We start from the raw sequence: 4866 nt of genomic DNA, 5'->3' as shown, positions 1-4866 counted from the left end.
CATCCACCCCGCTGCATGCGTTTCCCTGGTGGGAGCTTAGTCGCATGTCCGCCCCGTACCGGCCGGGGTGGGGTGGGGGGCGCGTGAAATGTGAGCCGGCTCCGCGGCCAGGTCCCCCCAGCTCTGCCCCTGCGGGACAGGAGGAGCAGGGTTCGGGAACTGCGTCTCCGCGCCCTCCTGGCCCCACCTTCCCATGTCCCAAGAAGGAAAATGGGAAGAAAGGAAGGAAGTAATAAATGTGTGCAAACAGAACAGAAGGGAGAGAAGGGAGCGGCGGGTCTTGGTCTTCACCAACCCCACCGGCGACCCCGCGGCCGACCCCGCCACCGCCGTGGCCGGCAGGGAGTTCCCGCGAGAGCCGCAGTTCCCCGGTTTTGTACTTGATAACGTCATCCTGCTGCGTTTCCGTGAGTCACACCCAGGCAGGCAGGTCGTTAGGGCACCTGGTCCCCTCCTCGCTTCCCCGTGCACATTTCCTCTTTGCCTTCGGGCCCGTCACAACTGAGGACGAGTCTAAAGCCGGCCGATTTTTCCCCTTTGTGGAAACTGTGTCTTTTGCCCAGGTGTCTGTCTGAGTCAGAACACCTCCCGGCTCCTGGACTGATCTGTATTTCCACATTTCGCACGGTTATCCGTGCCAACCTGTCCTCCCCTTGCCCACCTCCCCTTGACCCTTCCCCCGCCCCCCGGCCCGATAACATAGGACATTTTCTAGGTCCCCGGCTAGCTCATTCCCACTTACTTTGCATCTTTGAGGGAGGTTCTGTTCTGGCCCATTTCCTCCAGGAATGGGATTGGTGATTCCCCACGCCAGCTCCTACCTACTGGACCACGGCTGAACTGTCCTGTTACATCAGGACCCGGAGCTGTGGACTCGTCGTTTACAAGCGGTGCTCTGCCAGCCCTCTGCGGGGACTCGTGGCAGGGAGTGTGATCTGTTTCTGCGGGGGCTTCTCGTCCTCTGTCCCCAGCACTGTGCATCGGGGGCCTTTGTGGGGCTGCCGTGTCCCTCTTGGGTGGGGGGCTGGCTACGGGAGGCTCGGCTTTCCGTGGTTGAGTCATGTTAGTACCTCTGCTCAGTTTGCTCTTGTTGGACTCCACAGGCGACTCGCGGGGCATGTCCCCACTGCATGCCAGGCACCGGGGCGACATTTTCTCAGGGAGACTGTTAATCTCAGGGCGACCGGTGCTGACCTGAAGTTGGAAGGGCATTCCAAGGACGCCACACAGCTCAGAGCGCAAACGCACAGGCTCAGGCCCACGGGAGCCGTAAGAGGTGTGGCAAGGTCCCCGCGTCTGTACCTCCGCCTCGTCCGTGCAGCCGCCAACGTCAGTTTCTTCATAAAGATAAGAACGTGGCTTAATCGTACCCAGCCGATTTCAGCCAAGCGTACCGTGTGGCCTTTGCAGTCTGACCTTTGGCCTTTGGAGGTGTCGGCGGTGAACTCGTGAGGACACGAAGGAGCTTTATCTAAACGAGAACTCGGCTTAGTGCACGCGGCGGTTTCGGCAGCTCGCCGTTTGGGGGCTTTCGGCGTGTTCCCGGACGGGACGGCGCGGATGGTGGGGTCCGCTGCGGGCTGCCGTGCGCAGCGGGGAGGCCCAGAGCGGGGCTCAAATGAGGAGGAGGCGCCAAGAGAGGCTGTGAGACAATCTCGGCTCGGAGCAGACGAGCCACCGACCGCCTCACGCGGCGCGTCGGACGAGTGCGGGGTGAGCGAGGACGCAGCTCGGCTCTGCTTCCTGTCTGCCGATCGGCGTCCAGGGCTCACCCGGACGCAGGAGGGTGTCGCTGTCAGACCCACAGGACGCGGTTCCCTCTGGAAGCCTCCTCCCTGCCATCGTGCTGTGACCTCTGGTGCACAAACCCCAGGCGTGGCGAGGTCCCCGGGTCGCCCCACGGTCGTGGCGGAGCCTCTGACATCCCCGGGCGGAATCTCAGCCCGATGCGCTCTGACCTGGTTGTGAGCGGGACGTCGGTTCCCAGCTGGGCCACCGCCGAGTGCAGAGTGGGGAAGGGCCGGAGTGACGGGCCCAGGGCTCTGGGACGTGAGGGCCAGGCCGGGCACACGGCCACCTTCTCGTCCGGACACTTTGCAGCAGCCAGCCTGGGAGTGTGGTGCTAATCGCTCCCCAGGGGGCCGCGGAGGCCCGGCCACCTCCTCTCTCTGCTGGCATCCGCACGCGGGCCGACCGCAGCTTCGCACCTTGTCAGCAAGCGCACGCTCAGACCGCCACGGACCCACTCGGATGTGTGCACACGGGCCCGTGCGTGAACCCCAGGAAGGGCGGAACCACGCGGGGTCCCATGCGGGGCGTGCGGCAGGGGAGGGGCTGCACGCGTGGCGGGCGGTGGCGGCAGTGGCCGGCCTGGCACCTCACCGGGCTCTCTTCCCCAGAGACCCCGGGCCTGAGCAGGGGTCCACTGGTGTACGCACGTGGGCGTCAGCGCAGAAGACGCCCCAGCCAGGGGCTGGCGGGGACGCCAACGGGATGGGGCTCCCAACCCCCAGGCATGGGGAGCTGGAGCAGGAGCCCACGGCGGGCACCGTCTCCAGGGCCCGGCCCCACACACAACGCATTTCATCCCGAGCTCACTTTCAAGGCTGCTGACTGCCCGTTCCTCCTGTGCTGATGGCCGTCAGCTCCTGCCTCCGCCCGCTGCGGCCCCTCCACCCGGGGAAGGCTGTTCTCACGGCCGGAGCGTCCGGATCCCGGCTCGCCGGCCTCCTGAAGTACCTGCCTTTTGCCTCCCGAGAAATCCCAGCGTGGCGACACGTGTCACAGACGGCGTGCTGGACTAGACCGGAAGACAAGGTCCTTCCCTCTGCGGCCTCCGGGTGCGGGTGACCTGGCCACCCCACGGCCTGGGCCCTGAACCCTGCAGCACGTCAGAGACAGAGGAGCTTCACGCCGAATCCTGAAACCCACGTCTCACACCACTGAAGAGGATGTGATTTCAGTACGAGCCCAGTTTCTAACAAACTGGAGAAAACACTGATGGCGAGGCAGGACGGAGGGGGGACAGCAGGGACAGCAGGGACAGAACGGACAGAAGGGACAGAAGGGACGGAAGGGACAGAAGGGACGGAAGGGACAGAAGGGACAGCAGGGACAGCAGGGACAGAAGGGACGGAAGGGACAGAAGGGACGGAAGGGACAGAAGGGACAGCAGGGACAGCAGGGACAGAAGGGACAGCAGGGACAGAAGAGACAGAACGGACAGCAGGGACAGCAGGGACAGAAGGGACAGCAGGGACAGAACAGACAGCAGGGACAGAAGGGACAGAACGGACAGAACAGACAGCAGGGACAGCAGGGACAGAACAGACAGCAGGGACAGCAGGGACAGCAGGGACGGAAGGGACAGCAGGGACAGCAGGGACAGAAGAGACAGAAGGGACAGCACCAGGCTCCGATTTCCCTCCCTTCGGTGACAGCAGGCAGAGGGTCAAACGCAGGCTCCCGGCCACTCTGCTGTGACTCTGGGGAAGGCCAGCTGCTCCTCCAGATCCACGTGTTTGTGTGCACACCTGTGCATGTACATGACGTGCACGCACACTGGCATGTGCACACGCACTCACACAGACACCTACACACAGTGACATGCACACGTATGCACTCACATCCATACCCACACGCTGACATGCGCACACTCACACACCCACACACTCATGTGTACATTTGCACACACTCATGTATACACACTCACCCAGCACACACTCACATGCACAGGCACACATGCATACTCACACACTCACATGTATACTCACACACACTCTCACACATGTGCACACAGTCACACACTCACACAACACACACTTACGTGTACATCGCATACTCACACCCACACACACTCACATGTACACTCGCACTCGCACATACACACATGTATACACACAGACACACTCACATGTACACATACTCAAATACACGCATGCACACAGTTGCATAGTCACACACACATATACCCATGTAACACACGAATGCACATTTAAATATACAGACTTAAATATATGCACACGCTCGTGCGTACGGATTCATGCGTAACTACGTCGGCCCTTCCCAGACCAGCGAGTGACATTGTTCCTGCTCCTGCAAGTGCACAACGCGAAGCAGGGTGCAGAATCCCTCCCTTCTGCGCCACTGCTAATCGTCCTGCTGCCACAGCAACATGGCACGCCTGTGGGGTGCCGCTGGTTTTTCCTGCTCCCCAGCGTGGGACAGAGGCTGGGAGGGCCCCGCTCACGCCGTGCTCCTTCTTCCTGTCCCTGTCCCAGCGTTAAGCTGGTCCAAACCCTCCTGGCGCAGCCTCCCAGGGGCGGGGTGAGCGTGGGGCCCCCTCGGTTGGTGCTGCTCGTGCAGTCAGCCCAGCGCCGGCACCGCCTGTAAGACCAGGTTCCTGCCACCGACGAGGCGAGATTCCTCCTGGGAGACAAGACCAAAGGGACATAGGTGATGCTGGAGCCGCTCTGTCGACCCTGGCAGGAGCACGGGCCCACCCCCGACGTTAGGTGACGGCGTTGAGGGGGCAGAAGGGGAGTCCCTCATTCCCAGACTCGTGGTGCGCCCCTGAAGCCCACTGCCGCTCCCTACCGTGTCCCTCGAGGAGGAAGCGAGGAACACTTGTGTTCAGGGAGAAGCACGGTGGCATTTGCCCGTGAAGAGCAAGCGCGTCGGGCGCGCCCTCTGGGAATGCAGGATCGCGGCGGAGAAAGCCAGGGAACTAACCTGCGAGGTCGTGAGCGCCCCACCTGTTGCTGGGACCGGCCTGGAACCAGGAAGACAGACGAGCCGGAGGCAAGACTCCTCCCTCCAGAAGCGCGACGTCCAGGCCAGAGGCGAGCTATGACACATCGGAAAGTC

General features: G+C 62.5%; 1 long non-coding RNA gene across 1 annotated transcript in view; it reads left to right on the top strand.

The window, feature by feature from the left end:
• Window positions 1-2898: 2898 nt before the first annotated feature.
• Window positions 2899-4866, top strand: part of LOC111730421 — a 15616-nt gene continuing 13648 nt past the window's right edge. Inside the window, exon 1 of the long non-coding RNA XR_002776680.1 lies at window positions 2899-2962. This is a non-coding gene — a long non-coding RNA (uncharacterized LOC111730421). The remainder of the gene's footprint in view (window positions 2963-4866) is intronic.

The sequence above is a fragment of the Pteropus vampyrus genome, unplaced genomic scaffold, assembly GCF_000151845.1.
Source record: "Pteropus vampyrus isolate Shadow unplaced genomic scaffold, Pvam_2.0 Scaffold312, whole genome shotgun sequence".
Lineage (NCBI taxonomy): Eukaryota > Metazoa > Chordata > Mammalia > Chiroptera > Pteropodidae > Pteropus > Pteropus vampyrus.
Note: the sequence above shows the minus strand (reverse complement) of the source record. Positions and strands in the feature narration are given on the sequence as shown.